Genomic DNA, 18,161 nt, shown 5'->3' with positions numbered 1-18,161 from the left:
AAACCTGGGTAAAACATTGTGTCCCTCATCTCCTGCTACCATCCGGCCTAGACGCACAGTTCGGGACCCCCTACCCGAGATCCGCCGGTTTTGACACCGACAATAAGTATTCTACAGTGGGTGAACAAATTACTGTTGAGCAATTGACAGAATTGAGCATAGTTATGAGAATATCTAGGCATGATCATGTATATAGGCATCACGTCCGTGACAAGTAGACCGAAACGATTCTGCATCTACTACTATTACTCCACTCATCGACCGCTATCCAACATGCATCTAGAGTATTAAGTTAAAAACAGAGTAACGCTTTAAGCAAGATGAGATGATGTAGAGAGATAAATTCATGCAATATGAAATAAACCCCATCTTGTTATCCTCGATGGCAACGATACAATACGTGCCTTGATGCCCCTTCTGTCACTAGGAAAGGACACCGCAAGATCGAACCCAAAGCTAAGCACTTCTCCCATGGCAAGAACTACCAATCTAGTTGGCCAAACCAAACGGATAATTCGAAGAGACTTGCAAAGATAACCAATCATACATAAAGGAATTCAGAGAAGATTCAAATATTATTCATAGATAGACTTGATCATAAACCCACAATTCATCGGTCTCAACAAACACACCGCAAAAACAAGATTACATCGAATAGATCTCCACAAGAGAGGGGGAGAACTTTGTATTGAGATCCAAAAAGAGAGAAGAAGCCATCTAGCTACTAACTATGGACCCGAAGGTCTGAGGTAAACTACTCACACTTCATCGGAGGGGATATGATGATGTAGAAGCCCTCCGTGATGACGGCCCTCTCTGGCGGAGCTCCGGAACAGGCTCCAAGATGGGATCCCGTGGATACAGAAAGTTGCGGCGGTGGAATTAGGTTTTTGGCTCCTGTTCTGATCGTTTGGGGGTACGTAGGTATATAAAGGAGGAAGGAGTACGTCGGTGGAGCTCTGAGGGGCCCACGAGGCAGGGGGCGCGCCCTAGGGGGGGGGCGCCCCCCACCCTCGTGACCGCCTCTCTGATGCCTTGGCGTAGGGTCCAAGTCTCCTGGATCACGTTCGGTGAGAAAATCACGTTTCCGAAGGTTTCATTCCGTTTGGACTCCGTTTGATATTCCGTTTCTTCGAAACACTGAAATAGGCAAAAAAACAGCAATTCTGGGCTGGGCCTCCGGTTAATAGGTTAGTCCCAAAAATAATATAAAAGTGGAAAATAAAGCCCAATATAGTCCAAAACAGTAGATAATATAGCATGGAGCAATCAAAAATTATAGATACGTTGGAGACGTATCAGGCATCCCCAAGCTTAATTCCTACTCGTCCTCGAGTAGGTAAATGATAAAAAGAGATTTTTTGATGCAGAGTGTTACTTGGCATAATTTCAATGCAAATCTTCTTAATTGTGATATGAATATTCAGATTCGAAAGATTCAAGACAAAAGTTTATATTGATAAAAAAAATAATAATACTTCAAGCATACTAACAAAGCAATTATGTCTTCTCAAAATATCATGGCCAAATAAAGTTATCCCTACAAAATCATATAGTCTGGCTATGCTCTATCTTCACCACACAAAGTATTTAAATCATGCACAACCCCGATGACAAGACAAGCAATTGTTTCATACTCTAACTTTTTCAAAACCTTTTCAATCTTCACGCAATACATGAGTGTGAGCCATGGATATAGCACTATAGGTGGAAGAGAATGGTGGTTGTGGAGAAGACAAAAAGGAGAAGATAGTCTCGCATCAACTAGGCGTATCAACGGGCTATGGAGATGCCCATCAATAGATATCAATGTGAGTGAGTAGGGATTGCCATGCAACGGATGCACTAGAGCTATAAGTATATGAAAGCTCAAAAAGAAACTAAGTGGGTGTGCATCCAGCTTGCTTGCTCATGAAGACCTAGGGCAATTTGAGGAAGCCCATCATTGGAATATACTAGGCAAGTTCTATAATGAAAGATTCCCAGTAGTATATGAAAGTGATAACATGAGAGACTCTCTATCATGAAGATCATGGTGCTACTTTGAAGCACAAGTGTGGTAAAAGGATAGTAACATTGTCCCTTCTCTCTTTTTCTCTCATTTTTTCATTTGGGCCTTTTCTCTTTTTTATGGCCTTTTTTTATTTGGGCTTCTTTGGCCTTTTTTTTATTTTTCGTCCGGAGTCTCATCCCGAATTATGGGGGAATCATAGTCTCCATCATTCTTTCCTCACTTGGGACAATGCTCTAAAAATGATGATCATCACACTTTTATTTTTCTTACAACTCAACAATTACAACTCGATACTTAGAACAAAATATGACTCTATATGAATGCCTCCGGCGGTGTACCGGGATATGCAATATGACAATGATGAATGTGTCATGATAAATGGAATGGTGGAAAGTTGCATGGCAATATATCTCGGAATGGCTATGGAAATGCCATAATATGTAGGTATGGTGGCTGTTTTGAGGAAGGTATATGGTAGGTGTATGATACCGGCGAAAGGTGCGCGGTATTAGAGAGGCTAGCAAAGGTGGAAGGGTGAGAGTGCGTATAATCCATGGACTCAGCATTAGTCATAAAGAACTCATATACTTATTGCAAAAATCTAGAAGTTATCAAAGCAAAGTATTACGTGCATGCTCCTAGGGGGATAGATTGGTAGGAAAAGTCCATCGCTCGTCCCCGACCGCCACTCATAAGGAAGACAATCAATAATTAAATCATGCTCCGACTTCATCACATAACGGTTCACCATATGTGCATGCTACGGGAATCACAAACTTTAACACAAGTATTCTTTAAATTCACAACTACTCAACTAGAACGACTCTAATATTATCACCTCCATATCTCAAAACAATTATCATGCTTCAATCTTTTCTTAGTATTCAACACACTCAAAAGAAAGTTTCACAAATCTTGAATACCAAGCATATTATTATTAAGCAAATTACCATGCTATTAAGAGACTCTCAAAATAATTTAAGTGAAGCATGAGAGATCAATAGTTTCTTTAAAACAAATCCACCACCGTGCTCTAAAAGATCTAAGTGAAGCACATAGAGAAAAATTATAACACTCAAAAGATATAAGTGAAGCACATAGAGCAAAACTACATAGCTCAAAAGATATAAGTGAAGCACATAGAGCAAAACTACTTAGCTCAAAAAGATATAAGTGAAGCTGTAACGCCCCGAGACCGATGTGCCAGGTGTCTTCCGCTTATTCGCTGTTGTTGCCTCGTCTTTTGCTTGCGTGTCATGCATTTCATATCTTTGCATCATGTGCATTGCATCATGTCATAAATATTTTGCTTCTAAACTAAATAATTTGTGTGGATCTTCGATCCATTTAAATTGAGGGAAGAGTGACTTATCTTTATAACTTTATCCTCCTAGTATTTAGGGAGCTATTATAAATATTCCATTAATTTGGAATCATCGTAACACACGTGCAAAATAATTCCCATGTCTACTCCTCTTCGATTTTGACCTTCAAACCTTGCCAATATCTCTCATCTCTTTTCTCGAGGCTCCTCCAAAAACCTCAACATTTTTGGACACCTCTAATTCCTAGCCCTTGTTCAAACCATTTGAATTAAATTCAAATGATTTTGAATTAAATCCTTGCGATCATGCCTCTCCTATTTTTCTTGGAACCAGCGCATTTCTGTGAGTCCGAGAATATTATTTGCGTGCGCTAATTCTTTGCCTATTCCTCTCTTTCTTTTGGTCTCTCCATTTCTTTTCTGTTAAGGGAGATATGAGAGAGAGTGAGAGAAGAGAGATAGCCCAGGCCGGCCCAGACTCCAGCGCAGGCCCATTTGCCTCTCCAAGGCCCAGCCATCCCACCTAATCCTAACCCTGGGCCGATCCCAACTCCCTCGTTCTCTCCCTCTTTCTCTCCCCTCAAGCCGCCAGGGAGCCCGATCCCGCTCGACCCCCATCTCCCTCTCGATCCCTTCGTCCCGATCCCACGCAGCGCAGCCCCAAGCTGCCGAAGCTCCTCCTCCCCTCGCATCCCCGCAGCGGAGCTGTTTCCCTGGAGGCCGCCCTCCCCAGCAACTCCTCTGTCTCCCCTCTGTCGCCTCCCTGCCATGGTGCGGCGCCTCCGCCCTGATGCTTCGTCCATGACCTCCGCCGTACCTCTCCGGCACCTCCGCGTCGCCGGAGTTCTCAGCCTTACCCCTCGCTCGCGTCCACAACCGCGAGGTAGTGCCCCCTCGCACACCCATGGTCCTCCCTTCTTCGTCGTGAGCGGCAACAGGGGCGTCGCCGAGCCCTCGTGCCCGCGACCCGGCGGCGGCGTTGACCATCAGCTCCGACCGCTGAGCTCCCTACTGCACGCGTCCCGTCTCCGACCGGCGAGTCCAGACCACCAAGCTCTTCATCTTGCTGCTGCTCCGCCATCGACCTCCAGTTGCTGCAGGGGCCGTCCCGAAGCTCTCTACATTGAACAAGTACAGGAGCGTAGCGAGGACGCCCGCTTCGACCGCGCCTAGGGCTGCATCCTCGCGGCCTGCTGTCAGCCTCTCAAAGACCGAGCGATTCCAGCTCCTGTTGACCTCTTCAAGATCACGACCGCAACCGAGACCACGTTCTGCTATGTTTTGGACACGCCAAGACCCGAGGCCTTTTTTTTGCTGATTCGCTTTGGAGGCGCCAAGATCCTCTCCGACAAGTGTACGACTACATGGTGACTCGTGTGTACCACTACCGTCGACCTCCGAAGAATAGGGTTTTGCTGAGTACCCCTTCGTTTTGTCAAGACCATCAAGTCCCTCAACGACAAGTGCACGACTACGCGGATTGTACCAAGTACCCCTTCATTTCGACGAGACTAGCAAGTCCGAAGAACGCCAAGTTCGACGACGCTCTCCGCCCGAACGACTACCGCCGATTCGTACCTCTCTGTCGCCGTGGGTTTCGTCAAGTTCAACGGTGAACCCCGAAGCCCTCGGATTCATCAGGTCCAAAGGTGCAAGTACCACTCCGAACCATGTACGACGACCGTCGCCGAAGACCCATGTAACGCGAACGTCAAGATCGACTACCGTCGCGTGAACCACTACTTCCACTATGAACGTGAACGACTAACGTCGCGGAACAACTACTTCCTCTACTTCCCTCGACGAAATCGAACCGTCCCGTTTGCACGCTTCGAAGGTATAACCTCGAGACGACGTCCGTGAACGAATGCTTGCGATATTTGAGATGCTCATGTTTGCACCGTGTCCAATTGGTCACTCGTTTCCTTGTCGCCAACTCGTGGCACACCCGGTATCCGGGAGCGCCCCACCATCTTCTGCACGCAACCGCACACTTCTCCTTTGCATCGGTATCTCAGTCGAGTTACCGGAACCGGAACGCTGCCGTGGCACCATTTTCGTTATCGTTGTCGTGTCACCCCTTTCCTTTCCACCACAGTGACAAATGCTTCATATTGCTCTTGTCAACTTTTAATAAAATTGCATAAACTTGATCATGTCATCCGCATCATGTTAACAACATTAAGATGGTTTAAATTGTTGTTTGCGTTAATTTACTAATGCTGATGGGGATTTACCGGATTTGTTGTTTGCTATATCCGGCCCCATTTAAATTGTTTAGATAGATAATCCCTTTATGTTTTACCTCTTGACATGCTTAACAACATTTAATATTGTTGGGTACATAACCGAGAGAGAACTAAATAATTGACGTGGGGTTTCGTCAATATGCAACGGAGTTGCATAATGAGCTCCACTTAATTTGTAGGATTGTTTGTGCACTTTGCCATGCCATGCTTCATTAAACTGGACATGCATCATACTTGTTTGCGCATCGTGCCATGTTGATGTGTTGGTTGTTTACTATGTTGCTTGCTTCTTTCCGGTGTTGCTTCTTCTCGGTATTCCGGTAACGTCGCGTTTGTGAGGATTCGTTCAACTACGTCCGTTTGTCTTCTTCATGGACGCGTTCTTCTTCCTTGCGGGATTTCAGGCAAGATGACCATACCGTCGAAATCACTTCTATCTTTGCTTGCTAGATGCTCGCTCTTTTGCTATGCCTATGCTGCGATACCTACCACTTGCTTATCATGCCTCCCATATTGTGAACCAAGCCTCTAACCCACCTTGTCCTAGCAAACCGTTGTTTGGCTATGTTACCGCTTTGCTCAGCCCCTCTTATAGCGTTGTTAGTTGCAGGTGAAGATTGAAGTTTGTTCCTTGTTGGAACATGGAGATGTTGTTCCTTGTTGGAACATGTTTACTTGTTGGGATATCACAATATATCTTATTTAATTAATGCATCTATATACTTGGTAAAGGTTGGAAGGCTCGGCCTTATGCCTGGTGTTTTGTTCCACTCTTGCCGCCCTAGTTTCCGTCATATCGGTGTTATGTTCCCGGATTTTGGGTTCCTTACGCGGTTGGGTAATAATGGGAACCCCTTGACAGTTCGCCTTGAATAAAACTCTTCCAGCAATGCCCAACATTGGTTTTAGCATTTGCCACCTAGCCTTTTCTTTCCCTTGGGTTCTGTAGAATCAAGGATCATCTTTATTTTAACCCCCCGGGCCAGTGCTCCTCTGAGTGTTGGTCCAACCTGTCAGCGGTGGCCACCAGGGGCAACTCTGGGCTGGCCTACCCGTACCTAAGACAATCTGAGTGTGCCCTGAGAAAGAGATATGTGCAGCTCCTATCGGGATTTGTCGGCACATTCGGGCGGTGTTGCTGGACTTGTTTTACCATTGTCGAAATGTCTTGTAACCGGGATTCCGAGTCTGATGCGGTCTTCCCGCTAGAAGGAATATCCTTCGTTGACCATGAGAGCTTGTGATGGGCTAAGTTGGGACACCCCTGCAGGGATTTGAACTTTTGAAAGCCGTGCCCGCGGTTATGGGCAGATGGGAATTTGTTGATGTCCGGTTGTAGAAAACCTGAAGTTGACCTTAATTAAAATACATCAACCGCGTGTGTTACCGTGATGGTCTCTTCTCGGCGGAGTCCGGGAAGTGAACACGGTGTTGGAGTTATGCTTGACGTAGGTTGTTCTAGGATCACTTCTTGATCATAGTTTCTCGATCGTGCTTTGCCTTCTCTTCTCACTCTCATTTGCGTATGTTAGGCACCATATATGCTAGTCGCGTGCTGCAGCTCCACCTCATACCTTTACCTTACCCATAAGCTTAAATAGTCTTGATCGCGAGGGTGCGAGATTGCTGAGTCCCCGTGACTCACAGATACTTCCAAAACCAGCTTGCAGGTGCCGATGAGTCCGTGCAGATGACGCAACCAAGCTCAAGGAGGAGCTCGTTGAAGATCTTGTCCTTTGTGTTGTTTTTCGTTCTAGTTGATCAGTAGTGGAGCCCAGTTGGGGTCGATCGGGGACCTTGTCGCTTTTGGGGTTCTTCTTTTATTTTGGGTCCGTAGTCGGACCTTGATTGTATTTGGGTGTTGTAATGCTTTATTCATGTATTTGTGTGAAGTGGCGATTATAAGCCAACTATGTATCTCTTTCCCTTATGTATTACATGGGTTGTGTGAAGATTACCTCACTTGTGACATTGCTTTCAATGCGGTTATGCCTCTAAGTCGTTCTTCGACACGTGGGAGATATAGCCGCATCGAGGGCGTTACAAGTTGGTAATCAGAGCCTTCCCCGACCTTAGGAGCCCCCACTGATTGATCGTTTTTAGCAGCCGTTGTTGAGTCTAGAAAAATGTTTTGAGTCATTTAGGAATTATATATCGGAGAGTTTAGGAATTCTTTTTACTCCTCAGTCCCTTCATCGCTCTGGTAAGGCATCCTGACGTAGAGTTTTGACTCTTCTCTTCTCAAATTTCACTAAAAAAATTTAGGATCACGCGGGTATCTTGTAATCGTTCCGATCGATTTGTGACGAGAAAATTGTTCTTGGTGCCTCCTGTCATTTAGGGGTTGTGGCAATGTCCCGGGGAGTTGAGCTCTGAGGTGTTGTCGTCACAATTTTATCGTTGCAGTTCTGGAATACCTGAGTTTAGTTCGCCGACATCGAAAATCTCTTTTATGCAGTTGTTGGTGAGATAACCTCGACGCCACCCAGTACTGGGGCCGGAGTTCGGGAGTATTGCCATAACTCGTATAACGGATGCTTTTTGAAGGTTGAGGTAGATGATTTCCGAAGGTTTCTTGGTTATATATTGAAGGATGGATACAGCCGGATGTAGGATTTGTTAGTTTTGGGTGAGATATTATGCTTCCCCTGTATCCCCAACACCTGATTGCATAACCGGAAAATTTCAGGAGTTTATAAGTGGGAATTCAAGTAGCTCTTAGGATATCTTTCCGACAGATGTATGATATGAAATTGGGGTTCGACGTCTAGTGGTCCGCCTATTCACGGTCAATTTTACAGTGGTCTTGTTGTGTCTTAAAGAGTCCTTGGCTATGCCGACTCAGGGACGCTTCGTATGTCATGTGCACTGCCTTGTACATGATGGTGCTGTACGATCGAGCACGTGTAGGCCCCACCACGAAAACTTTGGACGAAATCTCTATCATATGTTTGTTCTGGCTTATTCTGCAAGCCAATCCTTTGTTTTTGTTTTTGAGTTGTGGTATTCGAGTTGCTTCAATGTCAAGTGTTGATTCCATCCCTTGTCTAAGTGGTGTTCTCATACTCCGATGTGGATACTAATCCTTCTTGATAATCGAGATTGTCATGTCAAACCTTTTCAACCGGTGTGCTTCTCTTCAAGTGGATCCGATCATTTCAACTCCCGCAAGATCAATTATCACTTCTTCTCAACGGTGTTTGTTTCATCCGTCTCCAAGTTGCCTTTGTATTTCCCATCCTCCCACACTTTTCCCTTAAGGACTCGGAATTCTTAATCAAGTATCCTTTTATTCATATGAAGTCTCTCCATTATTTTTCTCCGTCAATGTTCTTATCCGGTGTTTCTCATGAAGATTTTAACGGAGCTTCAAGTTTGTCATTCCTCATTCCTTTTCTTCTCTGGTGGTTTCAAGTCAAGTTCTGTTGATCATACCTTTTTCCTCGTTTCAATGCTTTCTTATGCCGGTGCACCTCATTATCATTCCACTTCTCGCTATTTATTATTCTGGAGTGCTGAAGATATCTCGTAGATTCGTGTTTTCCACTCTGCATTCATTCAAGATCTTTCGAGGTTGTTATCTCAGTCAAGCCTTTTAATTCAACCGGTGCAATCTCTCTCTTTAAATCTTTTTCAACGGTGTTTCTCTTGAGTGGGCCCTAACCCACAGGTCTTTTCCCAGGATCTTACCTGACTCTTCTTCTCTTTTTCCGGAGTTATTTTCAATTCTTTTCCAAGTTTGACGTAAGAATGAGTTATCATCAGTCATATGTATTTCTCCAATATCACTTTCAAATTCTTTTCATCGTTGTCTCAACCTCTTCGCTTTTGATTCTTCCGGAGTGTCTCAACAATTCATGGTGGTGTTTCTCATCGTCATTCTCTGCATTTGAAGACCGAAGAAGAGTTTCTCTTAAATTTTGCTCCATTCTTTTCAAGATTCGTGATTCTAGCTTGATGCCATCCTCTCATAATTATTTTTGATTGTGAGAATTCTTTTCACCTATCCGGAGCAATTCAAGATTCTTTTCAATTTGATTCTCCGGAGCCCATCACCTCAGAAGTATTCATTCTCAGCTTTTAGCTCTCATTCTCCAAATCTTACCGGTGCTTCATTCAAGTATTCTCTTATCAGCTCGTAATCTTTTCGTTCTCATGGGTCTAAATTCTCTCAAGCATATTCGTTTAATTGCTAATTCTTCCCGGTGTGCCTTCATGTTTTAATTGTTCTAATCAATTCTTACAGTGGTTCGTTCAAGACTTCTCGTCATTCGTTTATCATATCAACTCTTTCGTTCTTTTCAATCCTACCGGTAGATCATTGAAGACCTTTCTCAAGTTTGTGCTATATCCATCTTAATCCTTTCTATGAGAATAAGCAATATGCTAAATCCGTTCATTGTCATCAATTTAATTGGTGAAGGATAAACATAACATAATTCTTATTCTTGTTCATCCAAGTGATTAATTCCTTGTTCCAGAGGCTCATCAAATTCTCGTTTTCATTTGTTCATCTTTCTTTTTCCCGGAGTTCCTACCTCTCGCAATTATATCACCATGGAGATCCATCTAAATCATTACAAGGTTTCACCTTGTGTTTCCAACTTCTCTTTCTTTTCGTTATCCTTTTGTTTACCGGAGTTCTTCATGGAGGTTCTACATGATGGTTCATCAAGGATTTTATCCCTTCTCGAAGTTTTCATCGAGATTGTTTTTTAAGGAGCTCAAGCATTCTTCATCTCGCATTATGAAGTGCATTTCTTTTGTCCATATCATTGGAGGTGGTATTATGTCATTCTTGATAATTTGAGTTCATGCTTCATGATTCACATGTTGTTAAGAATGAGATATATTAAATCCATCAACCTCTTCATTGGAGTTATCTTGGGTTATATTCCACCTAAAGCCTTCCATAGGGATTGTTGCTATTATGGTGCTTATAAAGGACCCAAGTTCTTTTTTTATCCTTCCGGTGAATTACTTTCTCGTCTCCTTGTTCATATCAATCCAATTCTTTTCCCATGAGTGGCAGGTTGTCATCTCTTAATTTGGGATGTACTCCACAAGACCATATCAAGCTTATTCTTTTCGTTGTTGGTTTTCCAACAATCCCATTCTAGCAATTGTGGTAAGCGTGCTTCCTCAAGATCTTGTTTCCCTTCGTTCATTCCATTTGATTCTTAATTTTGTTCCGGAGGCTTTGTGATGTTGCTCTCTTCAACCCATCTTTTCGTTCTGTCAAGATCATGTTCTTTTCGTGCTTATCCATTTAACCGGAGTGTGTGCCCGCTGCTCAAGTTCTTTCATTTTATCAAGTCTTGCATCCCTTCTCAACCGGAGTGCTGTTCGAATTTGTTCTTCCTTGTTCCTCTTTCTTAACGGAGTGCTTTCAACTTTGTTCTTCTCCATGGCTTCTTTCTTTCATTTTGCTCAACCTTTTCAAGGTACTTTGGTTTCACTTGTTTGTCAAAAGAAGCAACTTAGTTTACCTCTTCTCTTTCTCCTCCGTAACGCCCCGAGACCGATGTGCCAGGTGTCCTCCGCTTATTCGCTGTTGTTGCCTCGTCTTTTGCTTGCGTGTCATGCATTTCATATCTTTGCATCATGTGCATTGCATAATGTCATAAATCTTTTGCTTCTAAACTAAATAATTTGTGTGGATCTTTGATCCATTTAAATCGAGGGAAGAGTGACTTCTCTTTATAACTTTATCCTCCTAATATTTAGGGAGCTATTATAAATATTCCATTAATTTGGAATCATCGTAACACACGTGCAAAATAATTCCCATGTCTATTCCTCTTCGATTTTGACCTTCAAACCTTGCCAATATCTCTCATCTCTTTTCTCGAGGCTCCTCCAAAAACCTCAACATTTTTGGACACCTCTAATTCCTAGCCCTTGTTCAAACCATTTGAATTAAATTCAAATGATTTTGAATTAAATCCTTGCGATCATGCCTCTCCTATTTTTCTTGGAACCAGCGCATTTTTGTGAGTCCGAGAATATTATTTGCGTGCGCTAATTCTTTGCCTATCCCTCTCTTTCTTTTGGTCTCTCCATTTCTTTTCTGTTAAGGGAGATATGAGAGAGAGTGAGAGAAGAGAGATAGCCCAGGCCGGCCCAGACTCCAGCGCAGGCCCATTTGCCTCTCCAAGGCCCAGCCATCCCACCTAATCCTAACCCTAGGCCGATCCCAACTCCCTCGTTATCTCCCTCTTTCTCTCCCCTCGCGCCGCCAGGGAGCCCGATCCCGCTCGACCCCCATCTCCCTCTCGACCCCTTCGTCCCGATCCCACGCAGCGCAGCCCCGAGCTGCCGAAGCTCCTCCTCCCCTCGCGTCCCCGCAGCAGAGCTATTTCCCTGGAGGCCGCCCTCCCCAGCAACTCCTCTGTCTCCCCTCTGTCGCCTCCTCGCCATGGTGCGGCGCCTCCGCCCTGATGCTTCGTCCATGACCTCCGCCGTACCTCTCCGGCACCTCCGCGTCGCCCGAGTTCTCAGCCTTCCCCCTCGCTCGCGTCCACAGCCGCGAGGTAGTGCCCCCTCGCGCGCCCATGGTCCTCCCTTATTCGTCGTGAGCGGCAACAGGGGCGTCGCCGAGCCCTCGTGCCCGCGACCCGGCGGCGGCGTTGACCATCAGCTTCGCCCGCTGAGCTCCCTGCTACGCGCGTCCCGTCTCCGACCGGCGAGTCCAGACCGCCGAGCTCTTTGTCTTGCTGCTGCTCCGCCATCGACCTCCAGTTGCTGCAGGCGCCGTCCCGAAGCTCTCTACATCGAACAGGTACAGGAGCGTAGCGAGGACGCCTGCTTCGACCGCGCCTAGGGCTGCATCCTCGCGGCCTGCTGTCATCCTCTCAAATACCGAGCGATGCCAGCTCCTGTTGACCTCCTCAAGATCACGACCGCAACCGAGACCACGTTCTGCTATGTTTTGGACATGCCAAGACCCAAGGCCTTTTTTTTGCTACTTCGCTTTGGAGGCGCCAATATCCTCTCCGACAAGTGTACGACTACATGGTGACTCGTGTGTACCACTACCGTCGACCTCCGAAGAACAGGGTTTTGCTGAGTACCCCTTTGTTTTGTCAAGACCATCAAGTCCCTCGATGAAGTGCACGACTACACGGATTGTACCAAGTACCCCTTCGTTTCGACGAGACCAGCAAGTCCGAAGAACGCCAAGTTCGACGACGCTCTCCGCCTGAATGACTACCGCCGATTCGTACCTCTCCGTCGCCGTGGGTTTCGTCAAGTTCAACGGTGAACCCCGAAGCCCTCGGATTCGTCATGTCCGAAGATGCAAGTACCACTCCAAACCATGTACGACGACCGTCGCCGAAGACCCGTGTAACGCGAACGTCAAGTTCGACTACCGTCGCGTGAACCACTACTTCCACTATGAACGTGAACGACTACCGTCGCGGAACAACTACTTCCTCTACTTCCCTCAACGAAATCGAACCGTCCCGTTTGCACGCTTCGAAGGTATAACCTCGAGACGACATCCGTGAACGAATGCTTGCGATATTTGAGATGCTCATGTTTGCACCGTGTCCAATTGGTCACTTCTCCTTCTGCACGCAACCGCACACTTCTCCTTTGCATCGGTATCTCAATCGAGTTACCGGAATTGGAACGCTGCCGTGGCACCGTTTTCGTTATCGTTGTCGTGGCACCCCTTTCCTTTCCACCACGGTGACAAATGCTTCATATTGCTCTTGTCAACTTTCAATAAAATTGTATAAACTTGATCATGTCATCCGCATCATGTTAACAACATTAAGATGGTTTAAATTGTTGTTTGCATTAATTTACTAATGTTTACGGGGATTTACCGGATTTGTTGTTTGCTATATCCGGCCCCATTTAAATTGTTTAGATAGATAATCCCTTTATGTTTTACCTCTTGACATGCTTAACAACATTTAATATTGTTGGGTACATAACTGAGAGAGAACTAAATAATTGACGTGGGGTTTCGTCAATATGCAACAGAGTTGCATAATGAGCTCCACTTAATTTGTAGGATTGTTTGTGCAGTTTGCCATGCAATGCTTCATTAAACTGGACATGCATCATACTTGTTTGCGCATCATGCCATGTTGATGTGTTGGTTGTTTACTATGTTGCTTGCTTCTTTCCGGTGTTGCTCCTTCTCGGTATTCTGGTAACGTCGCGTTTGTGAGGATTCATTCAACTATGTCCGTTTGTCTTCTTCATGGACGCGTTCTTCTTCCTTCCGGGATTTCAGGCAAGATGACCATACCCTCGAAATCACTTCTATCTTTGCTTGCTAGATGCTCGCTCTTTTTCTATGCCTATGCTGCGATACCTACCACTTGCTTAGCATGCCTCCCATATTGTGAACCAAGCCTCTAACCCACCTTGTCCTAGCAAACCGTTGTTTGGCTATGTTACCGCTTTGCTCAGCCCCTCTTATAGCGTTGTTAGTTGCAGGTGAAGATTGAAGTTTGTTCCTTGTTGGAACATGGAGATGTTGTTCTTTGTTGGAACATGTTTACTTGTTGGGATATCAGAATATATCTTATTTAATTAATGCATCTATATACTTGGTAAAGGGTGGAAGGCTCGGCCTTATGCCTGGTGTTTTGTTCCACTCTTGCCGCCCTAGTTTCCGTCATATCGGTGTTATGTTCCCGGATTTTGCGTTCCTTACACGGTTGGGTAATAATGGGAACCCCTTGACAGTTCGCCTTGAATAAAACTCTTCCAGCAATGCCCAACATTGGTTTTACCATTCGCCACCTAGGCTCTTTTTCCCTTGGGTTTCACGGACTCAAGGGTCATCTTTATTTTAACCCCCCGGGCCAGTGCTCCTCTGAGTGTTGGTCCAACCTGTCAGCGGTGGCCACCAGGGGCAACTCTGGGCTGGCCTACCCGTACCTAAGACAATCTGAGTGTGCCCTGAGAAAGAGATATGTGCAGCTCCTATCGGGATTTGTCGACACATTCGGGCGGTGTTGCTGGACTTGTTTTACCATTGTCGAAATGTCTTGTAACCGGGATTCCGAGTCTGATTGGGTCTTCCCGCTAGAAGGAATATCCTTCGTTGACCGTGAGAGCTTGTGATGGGATAAGTTGGGACACCCCTGCAGGGATTTGAACTTTCAAAAGCCGTGCCCGCGGTTATGGGCAGATGGGAATTTGTTAATGTCCGGTTGTAGAAAACCTGAAGTTGACCTTAATTAAAATACATCAACCGCGTGCGTTACCGTGATGGTCTCTTCTCGGCGGAGTCTGGGAAGTGAACACGGTGTTGGAGTTATGCTTGACATAGGTTGTTCTAGGATCACTACTTGATCATAGTTTCTCGATCGTGCTTTGCCTTCTCTTCTCGCTCTCATTTGCGTATGTTAGCCACCATATATGCTAGTCGCGTGCTGCAGCTCCACCTCATACCTTTACCTTACCCATAAGCTTAAATAGTCTTGATCGCGAGGGTGCGAGATTGCCGAGTCCCCGTGACTCACAGATACTTCCAAAACCAGCTTGCAGGTGCCGATGAGTCCGTGTAGATGACGCAACCAAGCTCAAGGAGGAGCTCGTTGAAGATATTGTCCTTTGTGTTGTTTTTCGTTCTAGTTGATCAGTAGTGGAGCCCAGTTGGGGTCGATCGGGGACCTTGTCGCTTTCGGGGTTCTTCTTTTATTTTGGTTCCGTAGTCGGACCTTGATTGTATTTGGGTGTTGTAATGCTTTATTCATGTATTTGTGTGAAGTGGCGATTGTAAGCCAACTATGTATCTCTTTCCCTTATGTATTACATGGGTTGTGTGAAGATTACCTCACTTGCGACATTGCTTTCAATGCGGTTATGCCTCTAAGTCGTGCTTCGACACGTGGGAGATATAGCCGCATCGAGGGCGTTACAGAAGCACATAGAGTATTCTATCAAATTTTAATTCATGTATGGCTCTCTTAAAAGGTGTGTACATCAAGGATGATTGTGGCATACTAAAACAAAAGGACACAAATAATACAAGACGCTCCAAGCAAAACACATATCATGTTGGTGAATAAAAATATAGCTCCAAGTAAATTACCGATGGAAGTGGACGAAAGAGGGGATGCCTTCCGGGGCATCCCCAAGCTTTGACTTTTTTGTGTCCTTGGATTATCTTGGGGGTTCCATGGGCATCTCCAAGCTTAGGCTCTTGCCACTCCTTGTTCCATAATCCATCAAAATAATTCACCCAAAACTTGAAAACTTCACAACACAAAACTTAAAGTAGAAAACTCGTGAGCTCCGTTAGCGAAAGAAAACAAAAGACCACTTCAAGGTACTGTAATGAACTCATTATTTATTTATATTGGTGTTAAACCTACTGTATTCCAACTTCTCTATGGTTTATAAACTATTTTACTAGCCATAGATTCATCAAAATAAGCAAACAACACACAAAAAACAGAATCTGTCAAAAACAGAACAGTCTGTAGTAATCTGTAGCTAGCGCAAGATTTGGAACCCCAAAAATTCTAAAATAAATTTCTGGACGTGAGGAATTTATCTATTAATCATCTTCAAAAAGAATTAACTAAATATCACTCTTCAAATAAAAATGACAGCAGTTATCGTGAGCACTAAAGTTTCTGTTTTTTACAGCAAGTTCAACAAGACTTTCCCCAAGTCTTCCCAACGGTTCTACTTAGCACAAACACTAAATAAACACAAAAAACACAACCAAAACAGAGGCTAGATAATTTATTTATTAATAAACAGGAGCAAAAAGCAAGGAATAAAAATAAAATTGGGTTGCCTCCCAACAAGCGCTATCGTTTAATGCCCCTAGCTAGGCATAAAAGCGAGCGTAAATCTAGGCATTGCTATCTTTGGTAGGCAATCCATAAGTGGCTCTCATGATAGTTTCATATGGCAATTTTATTTTCTTTCTAGGAAAGTGTTCCATGCCCTTTTTTAATGGAAATTGAAATCTAATATTCCCTTCCTTCATATCAATAATCGCACCAACCGTTCTAAGGAAAGGTCTACCAAGAATAATAGGACAAGAAGGATTGCAATCTATATCAAGAACAATGAAATCTACGGGCACATAATTCCTATTTGCAACAATAAGAACATCATTAATCCTTCCCATATGTTTCTTAATAGTAGAATCCGCAAGATGCAAGTTTAGAGAGCAATCATCAAAATTACGGAAATCTAGCAAATCACACAAAGTCTTAGGAATAGTAGAGACACTAGCACCCAAATCACACAAAGCATAAAACTCATTGTCGGTGTCAAAACCGGCGGATCTCGGGTAGGGGGTCCCGAACTGTGCGTCTAGGCCGGATGGTAACAGGAGGTAAGGGACACGAAGTTTTACCCAGGTTCGGGCCCTCTTGATGGAGGTAAAACCCTATGTCCTGCTTGATTAATATTGAAGATATGGGTGTTACAAGAGTAGATCTACCACGAGATCAGAGAGGCTAAACCCTAGAAGCTAGCCTATGGTATGATTGTATGTTGTGACTGTTGTCCTACGGACTAAAACCCTCCGGTTTATATAGACACCGGAGAGGGTTAGGGTTACACAAGGTCGGTTACAAAGGAGGAGATATACATATGCGTATTGCCTAGCTTGCCTTCCACGCCAAGTAGAGTCCCATCCGAACACGAGACGAAGTCTTCAATCTTGTATCTTCATAGTCTTACAGTCCGGCCAATGGAGATAGTCCGGCTGTCCGGAGACCCCCTAATCCAGGACTCCCACAGTAGCCCCTGAACCAGGCTTCAATGACGATGAATCCGGCACGCAGTTGTCTTCGGCATTGCAAGGCGGGTTCCTTCTCCGAATACATTACATAAGAAGTTGAATACGAGGATAGTGTCCGACCCTGCAAAACAAATTCCACATTCCACCGCAGAGAGAATAATGTTTTCGTAGATTTAATCTGCTAGCTTGTTTTGGCAACATGACGTCATGTCATGGCCCGGTGACTATTCGAACCATTTCTTTTAGCGAGCCCTGCACATAACGCGAGGCAGTTTTTCGACACGTCTTGTCACAGCAGAGATCGTGTCCCCTTATTACTGGATTCTCATCAATACAGGCGTGGGTAACCGAACCGCGCCATCAATTGCAGCGCTTGGGGGATAAGCGAGTTTTACTAGGCAAGTGGGGACGTTTAATTTTGTCCGCCCATATAAAGGGATAAGGATTCACCTTTCTATCCACGCCTTCTTCCTCCTCTGCTCATCCACTCCCGCATACTCGAGCTCTAGCGCCCAAGTCCTCACTTCCACCTCAACCTTCTCCAACCATGTCCGGAGCGGGAGGCAAGTGGATGGTCTCCTCCGTCACGGAGGGAGACGTCAAGAAACTGAGGAGAGCCGGATACCTGCACGACGACATCGCGCACCGGCTCCCAGATGAGGGGCAGCTCATCCCCACCCCCGAGCCCCATGAGAGCGTGGTATTCCTCATCCATTTTCTCCGCAGACTGGGATTTCCTCTCCATCCCTTCGTCCGAGGGCTCATGTTTTATTACGGCCTGGATTTCCATGATCTAGCCCCGAACCTCAACATCTCGGTGTTTATCATCATGTGCGA

Source organism: Triticum urartu, chromosome 6 (genome assembly GCF_003073215.2).
Source record: "Triticum urartu cultivar G1812 chromosome 6, Tu2.1, whole genome shotgun sequence".
NCBI classification, from domain to species: domain Eukaryota; kingdom Viridiplantae; phylum Streptophyta; class Magnoliopsida; order Poales; family Poaceae; genus Triticum; species Triticum urartu.
This window is presented reverse-complemented; position numbering follows the sequence as displayed.